Here is an 18,076-nt window from a genome sequence, read left to right as displayed (position 1 = left end):
GATAACAAAAGATTTGTCCAAGGAAATGTGCAAAAACAGTCAAAGTCCAACAAAAACCTTTGAAATACCTTCCAGAATACACAAAGAACTGATCCAACTACTTTTAGAAAGTTACAACGTCTGGTTGCTTGGAAACAAAACCATTTTGTGTTTCAGCCGAGATGGGATTTCAGCGTCACATTGTTTTATTCTGAAATAAAAAGCTCCGCCTGCCTAATATTGAGGCAGCGCTTCTGCTGCACCAAGATTTCCAGAAACTCACTCTCGCTCATATTGCAGGGCCTGGATATAAGGTGAGCACTTGCATACTGAAACAACCAGGAGCATACCAAAACAGTCTTCCCACACAGTCATAATTATAGGGAGGCCGATGCATAGACACACACACACTTCCCTGCAGGCAAGAAACAAAAGAACGCCCACGCAGTCTCTTCTTGCATCTGTCGTGTGTACTGTAAGCCCACTCATCCTTTTGATACTATTGCTCTTTAGCCGTATTGTCCTCTTTAGTCAGCTGGAGTGTATCAGGAGGAGGAAGGGGTAAAAATTTCATATAGAAGCGTAGCGCGAATGCAGGAGAGCTTAGCAGCGTGAAATGGAGAGAAGGAGTAGGGGGACACACAAAAAAAATGGTGGGGGATTGCATAAGATGGAGGAAAATAAAAAGCCATTAGTGTAAAGAGCAGAGGAAGAGTGAAATGCAAGAGTTTGAGGAAGATGGGGAAGGAGTGAGGGATGAAGAGTCAGCAGGTATGAATGTGTGTCGTTAAGCGGATGGGCAGAGAAATATGTAAAGGCGATAAACTGGTGAAGGCCGCCATCCTTCACTGTCAGGAAGAGAGGGATGTGAGAGGGAAGAGTGGATTTGATTAGCGAAAGGAAGAGCTGTGTTAAAAATGATTTTGTAAGGTGTTGCCATACTGATGGAGGAAAATAAGAGGGAGGCAGAAAAATAAGGTCCTCTTTCAAGTTTGTGGCCTTTTGAACCAAACTCCTAGTGGAGAAGCAAGGCTGCATCTGGTTTTGTTTCCACTTGACTTAAAATAGGTCAGTGATGACGGGAGTTGATGCTCACTCCCCTGGGTGACGGATCTCTGTTCAACTTATCCATCTAATTATTCTCAAGGTCTTTGTAGCCTCGGTATTACCTCACCTAAAGCCTGGAAACATCCCAATCGTTTGCTTGGGAGATTTAGATCTCTGAGGAAAATCTTTCTGGGTTTTCTGTCTGATTGTTGACCGTTTTCACAGCAGATCTATGCCTTTGATACTGAGGGATGGGAATATTTATTCAGAAAACAACACAACCTATTTGGTTATTTTGGCCATTTCTAATATACAGCTCTGGAAAAAATGAAGAGCCCTCTGCACAGAACCTTCTGGTTATTCCACCAAATATTGATTTCTCAACTTTTCCTGAGTTAAAACATTAGTATTGTTGTTTCTAAATTAATATAAACTTGTTTTCTTTGCTTTATTTGAGGTCTGAAAGAACTGCATCCTTTTTGTTATTTTGACCATTTCTCATTTTCTGCAAATAATTACTAAATTTTTGCTTGTAATTTCAGAGACATGTTGTCAGTAGTTCATAGAATAAAATAATGTTCATGTTACTCAAACACAGACCCAGAAAGAGTAAAATCAAAGAATCTGATCATTTTAAGTGGTTTGTCCAGAGGTATATGTGAAGAGGAAGGTTTGAAAAAAATCAGTTTCATTCTAAATTAAGATATTAAATATGACCACTAAAACTTTTTATATTCCTGAAATGTTGACCTGCTGAACAGTGTCCATGTCCTGCATAGTATATGGACTCAATACATGGTTGGGGCTCCTTTTGCTTCAATGGCTCTGCTGAGGTGTACTGGAAGCACAGGTTGGTTTGATAGCAGCATTCAGGTCAGGTCAGCTTTTCATCGGAGGGAAACATGAAGTGACATTTCACCCCAAACCATCACCGACTGCATTAACTTCACACTGGACCTAACTTTTATGACACTTTCTTCCTTCAGCTTAATTTTCCATTAGTATTAGGGAAGCACAGATGTCAAAATTTGGTCCAATATTTTATACTTCCTTTCAACACTAAAAAAAACTTCCGTCCATTCCTGATCTTCAGATATCTAAACTAATAGCACATGACCAACCATTTTCCCTCCTGATACACAAACAAACTGCAACAAGATGAAAATAAACCTTTTAGTCTAGTTTTATTTATTGGATAAATATTGACAAGTTAAAGAAGGACTACTTAAAGCAGGTATGTTGTCCATTCCAGATGAATATGTTTGTGTGAACAGCCTGCTTCTTTAGCAATGACCTTTTTATCGCATCGCTGTCCGTCTTCCTCCTGATTATGTAGACCATAACAAATCCATGACATAAGATTTCTGCATTGAAAATTCATTCTGCTTGGTTTCTGGGGAATGTATCTCAAGGAGGGGAGGAAACATAAGTTATTACTGGATGCAGTCGTAAACAGTGATGCAGCATGAGTAGCTTTTTTTTTTTGACAGCTGCAAAAAATGTAATTGCCTTCCTGTTTGTCTCAGTTGCCTGTACCTTGACATCTTTCACAAAAATGGACAAAGTTGGTCATTGAGGCAAAAGAAACATTGACTTAAGAATGTGAAAACTGCTGTGTCACCACAGCTGGAGTCCACAAAGGCAGTTTTATTCTGATATCCTCGGCTAATTCCTTCTGCGCCGTTTATGCGAGGAGAAAAAGGCAACAACAACAACCAGCTTGTTTCTGTTTGTGTACGATGAGCAAGTGTGAATCTGTCTCACTAAATCCTGTTGGAGCCCATCCTACTTGGAAGATTTCGATAATTGTCTCTATTTTTGGAGCACGGCAGAGTCAGAATATTAAAATGTTTTTGTTTTTCTCGCCTCTTCCAACCCTGATTCACTTCAGACATTAAAAAGGCTCAGAAAGACCTAATTTTCTAAAGCTGATGCTCATTTGTCCCCTCTCCATTTAAAAACCATGACAGCTTTGTTTTTGGGTGATTTTCCTTCAGCTGGATGAAACTACTTGCCACTGATGTGCATAAAATGAGAGGACAAGAGCGTTTCATCAGTCGGTTTGTGGGATATTAGGGCACTTCTGTCTCTGGCGCTTTATCTAAAGTGAAGTTCTGACTTAAATCTTTGAACTTGGCAACTCTTAAAAGAAGAGCTTGTTTCCTCTTCATGCTGCGTTTGGAGTAAAAACCTAATACTGGTGGAGGCTTTGAAGTTTTCTTCCCTTCTTAAGGTTTTCTTAGATAAGAAAGGCAGTCTTTAATTAACCTGGAATGCTGTGTTACAAACTGTGAAGTCATGAAAGTTGGTTTCTACCTTAAGTTTCTTTTTCTTGGGCGAGAGTACATCAGCTCTTTTACAGCAGTATGAAACGTTGGACTGAAAAGCAGAAGGCAGCGTGACCCTTGTGCTCCGATTTATCCGAGAATCTGTGAACCATGAGGAAAAACTGAAGACATTCCTGAGCACTCAACCATGCATGTTGTTTTTCCCCCTCTATGCGCTGTGTAGAAATTTGTACTTGAAGTCAAAACTCACATCTTTGCCCTTTCTTGATTCCACATAATCTCAAACGATTCAGCAAGTCTTGTTAATGTAAACAAAAGGCAAATCAAGATCCAATTTTCCTGCAATTAGTATCTTTAGCAGCTACAACAAAGCAATTAGCTGCAGCTAAATAATAAAAGCTCAGATGGATTTCCCTCGTTGCTTCATATTTGTTAGTTTGAATGCTCCAGGCATTCATCAGTCTGCTGATAAGCAGCTTAAACCCCTCAAATGGCTCCGCTTTTCAGGCGCTTCCCCCCAATCAAGTTGCAAAGTGTATTTAAAGTTTGCATCGTCTTCACGGTTCCCCTCTTCCCAGTCTAAGGTAAATCAGTTCCTGAACACTGTTATTAATGTTATTAACACCTCCATGAGGGTGGCAGGGAATATCCCGCCCTTCATGAGTCGCTGTAATTTTCCCCCGTTGGAAGAGAGCGAACACAAGCTGCAAAGCTTTGGGGATCCTATTTTCCGGGAGGTAAATTGAATTGGCAGCTGTGGTGACTGTGACTTTCTTATTTTAGTAACACAGGAGAAAACCGAGTGGGAGCGTGTCATAATCGCCGAAAAACTGATTGGATTTTTTTTTTCTTTACATAAAATACAGGACAATCCTGAAAGGAGACATGTTGGTGGCTTATTAGTTTAAACTAAACCAGAACGTTGACCCTAAACATACAGCCAGAGCTACAGTAGTTTAAAACAAACTGGTCCAGTCAAAGTCCAGGTCAGTATGGAATTGAGAATCAGTGGCAAGACTTGTGTTATAGAAGCTAGCCATCCAATCTGACTGAGTTTGAAATGTTTTACAAAGAAGAGTTGGCAAAAATTTGTCTAAATGTGAGAAACTGGTAGAAATGTGTCCAAAAGGTTTTTTTCTCCAAAGGTCAAATGCACACCACAGCAGCTGCGTCTTCATTAACCATAGAAATTGAAATTACAAAAATAAATTAGCTGAATGCAAACATGGCAATTTCAAAAAACCTTGTATTTTGATCATTTCTTCCTCTATGGTGAGGTGGCTTTTTGACCATATCAAAATAGATATGTTTAGCAAAACTGCTATGGAAACACGTTTTTCGCATCACAGAAGTCACACAATTCAATTCAATTCTTATTTAATGGACACACCGCAATGGTGAAATTGTGTTTTTTTTTTGACATTAGCAGAATATCGACTAAGATTTGTGCACATCTGCAATGGAAACACAGCTAATCATTCATACTAAATTATAAAGCTATGCATCATCCTTTGTGTTGATCTGGAACAGAAATTGCCAATAAATATGATACTACAGTACATAATGGAATAAAGTTTGACCAGTAGGCGTAGTTCCCCCCTCTATATAGGAGAGAAAACGGCAGACCAAAGTGTTAAATGGCCCAGCCACACTGATACACCCTGGATTCCTCCTTTTCTCCTTGTAGTGGAGTCATTTTTCATTGGTTGATGGCTGTCAAATTGAGAGGCGTCTCAGCAATGTTGGGCTTTGTTTATTCCTCACTCCAGATGGCATTCTCATAGTTGTATCTGATTAAATTGCACAGTGGTTTAAGATGGGAGCCAATAAAAGGCTGTAATTAATTGCTGACAGTCTTCGTTATTGCCACATGCTCATCTCTTAATGAAGATGCCGTATTTTGTGAAATGGAAAGAGGGAGGGGGGGGATTAATTTTGAATTTGCATAGTGTGTCTGCAGAGATTGTCATTTTGATGTGTGTAAGCCTTATTTTGTTAAACTATTTTTGCCATTATTGCTGTCATTTACATATATTTTTGCCTTAGACTTTAACATCTGAGCTGATGCTGCCGCGATCCAGATATATTGATTTTAACTCCCCAGAATAAAACCGTTATCAGCTGAAACTGTATGGAACAAGTTGATTGATTGCTGTTCAGAACTGCCATCTGCATACTTGTGGCATTTTCTAGGGCTTTGAGTGAACATGAGTCAGCCATTAGTTTGAAATATGTAGTTTATTACAGATGAATGTTCACTTTTTCAGATTTCGAGTAGTCTCACTCATTGTATGCTACAATTAGGACGATGGTTGAACAGTCGCGCGAGTCATCAGAGGAGGATGTTTTTCTCCAATCAAATCAGCTCAAACCTGCATTTTTACTGCATTTCAAAGATTGCACAGCAAAGAAATTGTGGACAAATGATTATTTGATTCAGTAGTGGTGCAATATTAATATCCGCAGCAGTGGATTTACTGTGTTGTGTAGTTGATCGGATACATGAAAATTCAATTTTTAGTTTTTTCCAATCAAGTGAAACAAATGGGCCACTATTTAACTGGCTGGATATTTAATTTGAACTTTTAAAATTAAATTCTCTTCATATTTACACTTTTTGTCCATTTCCTGTCCTTAAATGTTGAAAGTAAAGGCCCCTAGTGCCACACAAACCTTTAAAAACATAATAAGTGTTTAAATAACTTCAGAGTTATTTTGATAATTAGACGGTCCAGTGTACCAGATGTACCTGAATGCACCATAAAGCCCTGTCTGATCAGAAGGAACATGAACGCATCGCTGTGTTGCCACGTCTTTTATGCCGTGCTACATTTTGGACTTCATGTGATTCTCCTGTGACGTCTAAATTAATTTGACATTGTCTAATTTGACTTTAGTGCCAAGCGATCTAGATATGTTTTTATTTGCTGTTAAAAGATGTGCAAGCTGACATAAAGTTCTGGTTCGGTCCACTTCCTCAACTGTAGCTGCATGAGAAACATGAATATTCCCAACTGGAACTGGAAGATGGCTGGGAATCTTCTGTTTTGTTTTGATGTACCTCTTTAAAGTTCTCTCCAGATTGTTGCTTTTCGCTCTTAGTTCCTCACATAAATATTTAATTTGTGTTCATGTATAAAATAAGGCTGTATTTGTCTGGTACATGTGCATAGCGAACTGAGAGGGCATTATCGGATATTTTCAAATCTGCGCACCACTGCACACCTAGAAGTTCACAGCATCTCCCCCCAAAAAATCTGGGAGTTTTTTTCTTGTTGTTTTTGTGTGAATTGTGAATATTGGTGCCTCTTTCCATTGAAGATCAACTTTGTTTAAGCTGCAATTAAAGTGTAATTGAATATTATCTGTATAAAACTACAAAGAATGTATTTAATACATTTTGTCCTAAGACGATTCTTATGTGTTTGCAAAGGAATTCCTCAAGATAAAGAAAATACATCAGACTTAAAGACCATTTAATTTTAATGAGGATTTTTCTGTTTTACATGCCACCATATCTGGAAATAAAATGGTGCTACAACAATGATCACATTGTTGGATCTGATTACAACAATGAATCAAGCCTTCAATCTTTTTTCTAATGTCTTTCTGAGGTTGTTTGCTCTTCCCATATACCAGATGTAACCAAAGATGATCCTGAGAGTTCAAAAAGATTAAAACCTGCATATAGACCAACTTTAAATAGACAAACTTTCTTCTTGATCTAAGCTGTATCTCTGCAGTACAAACATGAAGGCCTCATCTACACTAGTTTGATGTTTTTCCTCTGATTGGGATGAAAACTAATCAATTCAGATGGTAATTCTGCATAAATCCTATTTTCTAAGCCCAGTAGATGGTGATAATATTCACATTGACCTGGCAAAACCCACCAAACATCTGTAGATTGTTTTAACATCTGTCATGACTGGAGCTTTTAGTGGCATTTTGAGGAAAATGAAATTTGCTAAATGCAGAAAACTGTACTGATAACATCAATGGGTATGCAGCAAAACCAGTGGAAATTAATAAGATGCTTAACTTTGGAAAATGTTTTCAGTCTGCATTAGTGGATGAGATGCAAAGCAGAAAAAGTTATTGGAAAATATCTGGTACTTAAATTTTTTTCTAATATTTTTTCTTCATTTTCAGTTTTCTCTTCTTTATCTTAGCGCTGAAATCTATCTAGTCACTTCTCACTCTTTTCTAACAGCTTTTGCTGCCACCTTGCCATATTTTCAGCGGGTGATTGTTGATGTGTTTCTCGTGTGCACCTGTGAATGTTTGCATTGGCCAAGGCGAGGACAAAAACAACAAACACGAGTTGAGAGGCAACACTCTAACTGGCCACCTCTGTGCAACATTTTCCGCCTATTCAGAAACCCTGCTGCGCCAATCAGACTGGACCCCGATTGGCTTACACGATAGGACGCCGTTTGACAACAGCCACACTTGTGTATGTAGGCGCAGGTTGATGATTCAGCAGGGATCCTGGCTTTCTGAGGGGGAAGTCCTGAGCATGAGAACAAATATCCAATCAGCAGCCTGCATCTAGCACAGTAGGTCAATGACATACCAGCCAGGCCTTTGAATTGTAGTGATGGATGTATTGATTGATGCTACAGATGGGCAAACAACACTTGTGCACGTATACCTCCTTTCATTAATGCTTTTCTTCTTTTTTCTTGTTTTTTTTCCCCCTATATTGCTCACATCCATTTGCTTTCATCCCCCTGTGAAACAAAGGGGGGTATAGAGATGAGGAACATCAGCGGTAAGAGCTGGGAATAACACAAACATCCTTAGAGGGAAACGGATGCCTGTGGCGTCTGTATCGAAAACATGCTAAATGATTTCTCAGCTGAGGCTTGTTACCATCGCACGTGTATGATCGGAGGCCTTCCTCCGCCGTAATGAATCACAACTTTTACTGCAACTCGACGCAGAACGCTTTCTTGCTGCTCTCTCCTTGATTTGTGACAATAATAATGCCGAAACAATGCGGCAGTTCATCCAGCCTGCGGTGTTGTTGGTTTCCCTTGAGCTTGTTGACTTTTGCACGTCAAAATGCAAATGCTCAGCATTGCTGATACAAGCAGAAAACACGGAGACTCAGACTGTAAGTGTGGCAAACGAAGTACAAGCTGGTTTGCTCTGACAGTCGTCACCCACGCTGCATTCAGCACCGTGATTCACTCGAGCATCTTCAGCCCACATCTGTTGACGTTGATAATGCAGGAGAACACATGTGCTTCCAGACGTATGGTGCAGATTTTAGATGCATATGACTTTAAATTTGTCTCATTACACATGGCTATTAACTCTCCCCTCCTTTGTTTAGGTGTCTTGTAGAAACTATCAGTTTTTGTGCTGCCAATTATCCGGGACATCTTGTCACGTCTCTTGGGTGTTTAATGTGAGCCTGAGTCAAGTTTTGCCTTTAAAAGTCACGTCTGTCAAGTCTCACTTGAGGTTTTTAAAAGGCGAGTCTTAGTCAAGTCGTTAAAGGGCGAGTCTGAGTCATGCTTTGTCTTTAAAACGTGAGTCTGAATCAAGTTTTAAATCTTTATGAAGTCTATGTGTTTTGAGTCTTTGAATGTTGACATTGATCCAAGTATTGAGCTCGTGTTTCTTCAGATTTTTTAAAGATCAAGTTGGAGTCAAGTTCCTAGTTTCTAAAGTTTAAAAACTTGACTCAGACTCAACATTCAGAGGGTGAGTCTGAGTCAAGTTGCTAGACACAAAAGGGGGAGTCCAAGTCAAGATTTTAGCTTTAACAGAAGAGTTTGAGTCAAGTTCAAGTCTTTACAAAGTGTCTGGAGTTTCTCTTGGGGAGTCAAGTAAATATTTTGTGTCTAAATATTAAGAAAAATCTAAGTTATGAATATGTAAAAGTAAGATAAAGCCCATTTTATAGACCTTAAATGACTGAGTTAGGGTCTAGTCTTTGAAGAGTCAAGTTTTTGATCTTTCAGAGGACAAATCAAATTTAAGTTTTAAATCGTTACAGGAGAAGACATTTCATTTCATGTCATTTCACATGTTTTTAGAGAACAGGTCAACAAAAGAATCAAGTCTCTCTTGAGTTTTTGAAGTCATTCAGCTAAATTTTTCATTTTGAAGAAGTTGAGACTGAATGAAGTCTCTAAGTCACTCAAGTTTTCTCTTCTTTGAAGGTGAATCAGAGTCCAAATTATTTTAATGTTTTAACTGACCTGCATTCTGGTCAGCCATGTAGGAGGTATTCTCTTGAAGGATATGCTAATCTGGACTTTTCAGAAATCTTCAGATATCTTAGATTTCTTTTTCCACCCCCTGTTGTCCTTCAACCCGTTCTCTCCTCTTGTGCGACTCTTCCTTCCTCTAACACCCCGTTGCTTCGCTCTTGCTTTCACACTTGGCTCTCCCCCCATTTCTCTTCACTCTCGTACGTCTCCTTCCACCCTAAAACCAATCTGCCGTCTGTCTCCAGCGGTTGCGTAGTTACGGTTTGTTCTGCTCATCAAGCGCCCGCTGTGCATAAACAGTCTGTCAACAGTTTAATTACTCATCCTTTCATCCTTTTTCCCCTTACTTTCTGTTAACACACATCCTAGTTGCTTCCTGCCGTTTACAGTGGAGCTTCCTGGTTGCTCCCTTTCAGTTCTTCACTTCCTTTAAACTTTGGCCTTGTCCTTTGTTTTCTGCAATGCCTTTCCTCATTACAGATGGATTTTTAGGTCTAACTTATTTAACATTGATCCATGTCTCTGTCTTCTCTCACTGATGTATTATCACTACACTTCCTCTCTTCCCTTATTTCTGTTTGTCATTCCTCCACTAAGGTGTCATCTCTAGCCTTGTCTTTCTGTTTTGACCCTTCCCTACCCTTTGTTTCCCCTTCTCGTTGTCTTTAAATGTGGCCATCAAGAGTCCAGCCGCTTCTCATCCCACCATTTGCTTCCAGCTAGGCATCCCCATATCATTGCTTCAAATATCCTCCATTTCGCTCCTTGATTGAAAGCTGCTTAACTCATGAAGGTGTCTGACACTTCACAGCCCTCGTCCATCATCCCCGACATCTAATCACCCGTCTGCCATGGTCGGTTTTGTGTAATTATCCACGAATGTCCGCTGCCATCGTGCTCAGCCACACTTTTTTGATCGCTTAATCAGACTGTCCCTCCTTTCTTTTTCGCTTTTTAGTCATAAATTAACAATAATTAGGCTTCCGAATGTGCTGTGAAGCATTGTGCGTGAGAGCGGGAAGCGTTCTGAGCTAGAGGGGTTTATGAATCTGCAGAATATTGGCCTCAATTTTCTATGGCAAGGACCCAAACTTTTTACTTTACAGGCTAAAAGAAATTGCAGGCTTTGTCTCTTAGTCTTTTTTTTCTCAGCAGATCCTGTCTATCCCCATACATTTTGCTTCTTCGCCCATCTCTTCTTTTACTTTCCAGTCTGTTCATGTTGGCAGGCCTCCTGCTTTGCACAGTGTGCACCCCATCTGCTGCTTTCCCCCAACTGTAGCCCATGAAAGGTGGGCACCCCTGGTAACAACAGGCCACCCGGTGCATCTGCAGCATAATTGAAGGAATGGTTCTTTTATGGAGCTTTTACTTTACCGTTTGAACCAGAGGAGTCTCTCTGCTGCTCTCTTTTCTTGCTGCACTCATTAGCGCAGGAGCACAGAGCAGTTTTAAGATTATGATTTGGGTAAATGGAAATCAAAGGGGCCTTTTTGTCACACTTCAAAAGATTCAGCTAGTCCTTCTGCAGAGACTCAGGTTTGAAGCAAGAGTCAAAGATGGAGGGAATGGTTCTGGGTTTCTAAGTGGGGTGAAAGAGGAAAACGATGGAGCGTATTTACCAGGTCTGGACAAAATGAGAAAGAGAACTCCATCCATCCCGCTGCCCTTCATCCTGTATTCATCTGTTTTGATTTTTGTAACACCCACCCATCCATCCATCCATCCATCCATTTATAGTAAACAGTTTCTATCAGATAAAGCTCAGATTTTCTCTGCCTCGTCCTGTTGGTTCCTAACAACTTGTGACTGTCGTTGCTTTTTAACAGACTTTGAGATCATCTAGAACTAAATGTATCCAATGGTGTGATGGACAGATCTCATTTGGTCCTTTCTTTTATCCCTTTAAGCTTTATTTTAGCATTAAAAACTATTTAATGTATCTTGTCCTAATCTTTCCTTTTCCCTCTGTTTCTTCCATTAAATTGTTTCTTATCACGTGACAAAGCTCCATTCACTAAATCTCACTCCTGCCCTGCCATCCTTTCATCAACCCAATCTTAACCCTCACTCCCATGTCAACCCTCCCTCTTCGTCCCTATCTGTTTCTTTCTCATCGCCTGCTTATCCTCCTCCCGATCCAGTCAGCCTGATCTCATGTGTCAGTGTGCCAAATCTGCCTGTGTTTGTGAGCAGACGCGGCTTACGTAAAGAGCCTGAAATGAAGGGAGGTTAGAGCACAACAATCGCTCCTCTGCCCCGCATCCCTCCATGCTGCCTTCATACATGCAAGGCGCCAGGTGAGATTACATGAAGGCCTAGGTGATGAAAGCCACGCTGAGACGCGCCTATTGAGTAATCCGATACAGGACAGCTGGCTGACACACAGTTGAGTGTTAGCATGGTGTGGGGTAAGAAAGAGGGGTGTCAGAACCGCAGCGGAGTGATGAAAGCTTACAGTCATCTGTGCCATATGTGAGATTTGAAACTGCGTCCTTCAGTCTGCATGCACTCAGTTTGCCTCCTATGCTTCTGCTACAAATGCACATCTGTTCATTATTCAAAGTCCCTGAGTGTGTTTATGTGAGAGACAGAGCGGTTCCCTTGCCTCTGTGCCCACCACATTCATGCACTTAATGATTCAGCACACAAGGACTAACCATGCAGATATGGATTTTAATCTGCTGGACCAACATGTGCTCAGTCGTTCTGCAGGGCCTGGCAGAAGTGTACACACCCTCAACTTAAAAAAAAAACTAGAATGTGTTTCATTAAGAATTTATAAACAAAGCAGTACGTAAATGTGAAGGGGAAAGACGGCGATGCATAGTGACGACCTCCCTTGGCTGCAGTTATAGCCGAGTGTGTTTTTATGGTGCGTTATTACCAGCTTTGCTCATCTGGAAACTGAAACTGTTCAGTTCAGTCAGATTAGACACAAAGCAACTAAGAACCTCAATCTCCAAGTGTTGTCTGAGATTCTTGCTTGGATTTAAGTCTGGATTTGACTAGGCTGTCTGGCTGCCTGTTTAGAGTCGCTTTCTATTGGCAGTCAAAACAGCATGATGCTGCCACTACCAAGTTTCACCACAGGGACATGTGAAACACATGATTGTGTTTTACATGATGACCAAAATGGTCCCCTTCCCATAAGTACACATTTCTAGATTTGGGCTACATTAACACTGCAGGTCTTGATGCTCAATTCTGACTTCCTTTTTTTAAATTTTTTTGATCATACCATCAATTCAATCAAACTTGTGTGAACGGTTTACGACCCCAAAGCGACCCTCTTGAACAGAAGAAGTTTATTGTTGAGCAATGGGAGCTGACAGGATTGTCACAAGATAAAGGAAGCTAATAAAAAGAGGAAAGCTTCAACCATTGTTTATGTCCAGATTTATAGCGTCTTACTTGTCCTGGAGCACACTTATGTCTCATGCCAACAACACAAGGTGGATTAAATGCAACTTGACTGCAGGCACTTGAAAACAATTGTGCACTTGTCTGATTTAGTATCGCATATTACGTTGAGCTTTTCAGCCAGGTGAAAAAGCCGTATTTGGGTCATGTTCACCAGCTGTGAGAGTCTAGCCCAGGGGTGGGCAACTCCAGACCTCGAGGGCCAGTCTCCCGCAACTTTTAGATGTATCTCTACTTCAACACACCTCAGTCAAATAATGAGGTTATTAGCAGGACTCTGGAGAACTTGACTGCACTTAGGAGGTGATTCAGCTGTTGGATTTAAGTGTGTTGGACCAGGGAGACATCTGAGAGTTGCAGGACACCAGCCCTCGAGGACCACCCCTGGTCTAGCCCACCCCTGGCCTAGCCTTATAGTAGTCATGTCAACCGATTCTCCAACCCGAGCTGTGGCTCTCTACACCTCCTCCACTGCCTCTTGGCTACATCCCCAATCAATGCTCTACAGTTAACTTCTCATGCCATGAATGTGACTTCACATCTTATCAGCATGAAAACCGTATGAATGCTCCATACGGTTTCCATTTTCTGATTGAGAAGTGGACTTTATAATCTAAACCAGCTTTAAATGTCCCTACAACGTCCAGTCTGATGTGTTCCTTGGTCTACATCAGTGATTCCCAAAGATTTTCTATAAATCTATAAAGATTTATAGGTTACAATAAAATCCCCCCCAAAAAAGAAAAAAAAATCAACTGGGCACACACATCGTTCAACCAGACTTAAACCTATACACATATTTTGTTTTTATACTCCACTGAAGTTTATTTCACACTTCAGGTTGCAACAAAACAAACTACCTTCTTTTCAGTGAAACACTTTTGTGTAACTGTTTTTTTTCATCCCTAGTGTTTCCTACGCCCCTCCCCCCTACTGCGATGGCACTGCGCCCTCACCAGGGGGCGCACCCCACATCTTGGGAACCATTAAGATGTGGTTCCTAAGATGACCTGGTGTACATGATGCTGTTTCTTCACAAATGTTTTCTAACAAACCTCTGATGTTTGCATACTGAGATTAAATTACACGTTATATGACTATTTCTTAATAAGGAGACTTCTGATAAGTTTTCCACTAGATTTTATTTAGGGGCGTCAGAGTAAATGGAGCTGGATACAAGTGCATGCCAGAATTATTTGATTTATACTTTTTTCTTCCATTTCACAATTATTTACTATGTCATGTTGGTCAATCTTATGAAATCCAAAACAAAATGTGAAAAAATTGAAAGAGCATGAATCTTTTTTCAAGGTTGTGTGTGTGTGACGCTCCGTTGACGTTACCTTTTCCGTCTGTGCGCCTCTATAATCCAAATCAGCTCCACATGTTATCCAGGTTTAGGTCTGTGTGTTTTGTGTGTGTGGATGAGGATGTGTGTCAGTGTTGAGCACAGATCTCGCCTCAGGTGTTTGTGCTGATACGAGGCCAGCCCAGGGCTGGGTGGGTTGTGTTTTTACTGGTGAAACCTGTCCCACTCACTCCTCCGCACAGCAAAAAGGGAAAAGGCTGATGTAGGTCAACCTCTTGAAACCAGAGAGTTGAAGAAATCCCAATCCCACGATATCCGCTTAGGTTTTTATAGACTGAGAAAAACCTGGAAAATCCTGATTTGCTTGCTTGATTCCGGCGCTGTATTCCAAAAATTTGAAGAGATCCAAGAATCCACTTAGCTAAAAATCCGATTTGTGGCGTCTTGATGTGATTTCCTCCTGGCCGTGCTCAACTTTGCTTCTTCTCTCCTGGTTTTCATTCCTGTTCATTCTTTGTCTTTTATCTTTCATCCCCTCCACTTCCAGCTGTGATTTCCTGCCCGCTCGGCGCGATGCACATTTACTCCCCGACTCTGACTTAGTCGTTCCTCATGACCTTGGGTGGAAATTGAGGGAAGCGGGATTGTCGAGACAGACGTATCGTTAGAAATCTGAAACAAAAGACGCATGGACAGTGTGAAAATGCTGAAAACAAGATGTGCAGTCACATCTTTCACCCCAACTTCCCCCTCCTGTCCATCTCCCCTCTCTCATCCCAAAGGATGCAACTCAACCTCACCCTCCCTAACCCCCGTCACACCTCCTCCTCTTCCTCGCCTCTCCTTCCTCTCGCTCCCTTTCACCTGTCTGTCAGAAACAATCAATAGCTGCGAGACCCTCTTAATGCTCCTCAGCGGGCTGCATTGGCTTCGTGCACGCACACGCGTGGTCGTGCAACACTTTCACACACCTCCACAGTCGCTGCCACCACATTCAGTAAGTAGTCATGCAGTGATACTCTTGCACACACGCTGCCTCTTCCTCCCTGTCAGCACACACACACACACACACCCACACAGCTTAATGAAACAACTGAGCTATTGATCAGCTCCATGAATGTCAGACAGTTCAAAAGTCCCCCACAGCCTCCCACCCTCGCTGTTTGCCTGTCAATCAATTTCCAAAAGCCAGCTCTGTTAAAAAAAATAAAAAGATCTCGTCTATGCAAAGTGTGTTACATCCATGCGGTTTCTCTGCTCCAAACTGAGGAATCTGGGATGCATTTGTTTCCCGCTTGCTTACTTTCCTCTTTGGCAATTCCAATTTAGCTATTTAAGCGATAATATCGTCCCTCCATCCCTGTCTGACATGCTCTCCCGGGCTTTCTGTGATGAAAAGGTGGAATTACTAACCTTGTTTTCTGGATCATTCCTCCGTGACTCCTGGAGCAGTCACATCTCTCCGTCTCCGCGCCTCTCGCTCTATCTCAGCTCCGCAGAAAAACACCCATCTCTCTCTCTCACTTTCTCTCTCCCCCCTCTTCTTCGTTTTTTCCCTCTCTCTATCTCTCTCTGTCTATCCCAACACCCCTCCTCCTCCTCCTCGCTGCTCTCTCCCCTCAGTCGGTCTCGACAGCTGCAGCAGCGCTCTGTCTGCCTGCACTGACGCTCTTCCGTCAGGCTGTGGGCTGATTGAATTTTAAGTCATGTTAATCCTACTGAACAGGTACTGAATGAAGGAGGAGACGAAGAACGGAGAGAGAGAATAACAGGGACGCAGGCGAATCACAAACCTCCGCTCTCCCTCTCCAGGTTTTTTTTCAAAACTTCATCCTACTCTTCCTCATTATAATTTCATCCGTCTTCCTGTCCTCTTGGTTTTTCCTTCGTATTGTTGATTGACTTCATCTTCATGTGGCAAAGAAGAGCGTTATTCCCAAGTCGGAGCAAAGAAAAGGCATTTGTGATCCGTCTCCGCAGCACCAAGCTGAAAGAATGCACAAGAGAGGGAGGCATGAAGATGAGGAGCATGAGGGACGCTGGGACGAGGCGACGAAGGGTGGGGAGGGTGTAAGAAAAGAGAGAGAATCATGAAGAAGAGGAGAGATTAGGTGAGAGGAAGAACTGGACTCAGAGGAGGAGAAATTGAAGCTCGGAGTAACAGACTGCGGAGCAGAGGAGCAAATTACCTTACTGGGATAATTTATTCCACAATTACAATAATTTTGTTGCTTTAGATTAATAAAAGTCAAAATTAAGAAGTGTTAGCGGAAAATAAGATTAACATTTTGCCTTTAACGTAAGATTTGATCTCAACGTCATGTGAGGCACAGAAACGTTGCAGGAATGTAAAAGTAACACAAAGAAGGAAACATTTCAACTTTTTACTGGGGAAACGAGTTGGATTTACATTAATTACAAGCTTCAGCATGCATTTAAAAATTTAACATGACAACTTTTTATGGTTTTAGACAAAAAAAAATATAAAGATGAAACATCTAAAGATTTAGATGTCAACAGGCAGAATGACAGTTTTGGTCGGAGCATTATGAACGGCTGAAATGAATCAGTATGAAAATAAAAAACTTTACTGATTTAAAAGAAAAACATGAATTGGATACAGTGGACCTGTTCCTGTTTGCAGATTCATGTATTTGAATAATCTTGATTATTTGCAGAAGATTTGCCTATTGTGAGATTTTTCTAAAGAGCGTATTTAAAGTATTTGAAAGAAAATTCAGCTCAGGAATTCACTAGGTGCAATGCTGCTTGACATGATACTGGCTGACGTTTGCAAAGCAGCCAATCATGTTGTGCCTTTTTTTTTCTTTGGAGCTGATTGGCGGAACCCCCAAGAGCGGTGATAAAGGAAGCCCATGCTTCTTTTTTTTTTATCTCTAACTGCCTTGAATACCAGGAATCTAATGTATGAAAGGTTTATTGTGGATTCTTTTTTTATTCAGTCGTGGTCATAATTGTGGCTCATACATCCCCACTAATATTTAGTTGCATGTCCTTTACCAAGTTTCATGTCAATAACAGACTTCATCCAGTTGCCAACCAGCTTCTATCCTCATTCTTGTCTCATTTCATGGAAGCATGAGTTCATTAATTCGGTCAGGTTCCTGGTACAGACGGTTCTTTGAAGCATCTCTCTTAATACTACCCTATCTTATCCAGAACCACCTATGAAGTGTGTCTGTTTGTTGTCCTGTTGGATCACCTGGTTGCATCCTAAGTTGAAGAATTTGAGGATAGTTGTCGTCTTAATTATTCTATTGACTGAGCAGAATCAAAAATCCCCTAAAAGGGATTTGACTTGATTGGCTTCCAATCTCATTGGTGCTTGAAGGAGTTTTGGAGCAAAAGTATTTACTGTTCGAACTCATGCTAGACTTGAGTGTTTGAAACGCATAGTAATAATAAAAAATAAACAAATGTGTTCAGTATTATCATGGGAACAACTCAAACATGTCTGAAATTAAGTAAAACCATTTCCTCTGACGCTGGGTCTCCTTTCCGCGTTAGAGGAAAGCTATAGCTAAAAGCTAAGTTAATATTGGTTGAACTGAGGATCTTTGAATCTGTATTGGTTCAGAAAAAAACCTAATTGAATAAATTTACTATTTACCTCATGAGATCTTCACTAACTTCCGATAAATGTTGCAAACAAACCTTTTTATGCTGGCATAGAAACTACCAGGTGGAGCACCTCATGTTCTCTCTTGCCAGCTGTTTACAACTTTTAAAGTCTAGCAAATGCAGAGAAGTCTGGTATGAATTCACATTGATCCACAAGAAAA

The 18,076-nt window shown here is 41.0% G+C and overlaps 2 protein-coding genes across 3 annotated transcripts in view; one reads left to right on the top strand and one right to left on the bottom strand.

Moving 5' to 3' along the window:
- The window catches only part of LOC114158024 (leucine-rich repeat and fibronectin type-III domain-containing protein 4), a 52,777-nt gene extending 36,384 nt beyond the window's left edge, over positions 1-16,393 (bottom strand). Inside the window, exons 1-2 of the mRNA XM_028039333.1 lie at positions 15,687-16,393; positions 14,308-14,945 (exon numbers count right to left, since the gene is read on the bottom strand). The gene's annotated coding sequence lies outside the window, so the exon portion shown is untranslated. The remainder of the gene's footprint in view (positions 1-14,307; positions 14,946-15,686) is intronic.
- Positions 1-18,076, top strand: part of pcxb (pyruvate carboxylase b) — a 369,757-nt gene that overhangs the window by 235,598 nt on the left and 116,083 nt on the right. The window lies entirely within an intron of this gene.

Source organism: Xiphophorus couchianus, chromosome 14 (assembly GCF_001444195.1).
Source record: "Xiphophorus couchianus chromosome 14, X_couchianus-1.0, whole genome shotgun sequence".
NCBI lineage: Eukaryota > Metazoa > Chordata > Actinopteri > Cyprinodontiformes > Poeciliidae > Xiphophorus > Xiphophorus couchianus.
Note: the sequence above shows the minus strand (reverse complement) of the source record. Positions and strands in the feature narration are given on the sequence as shown.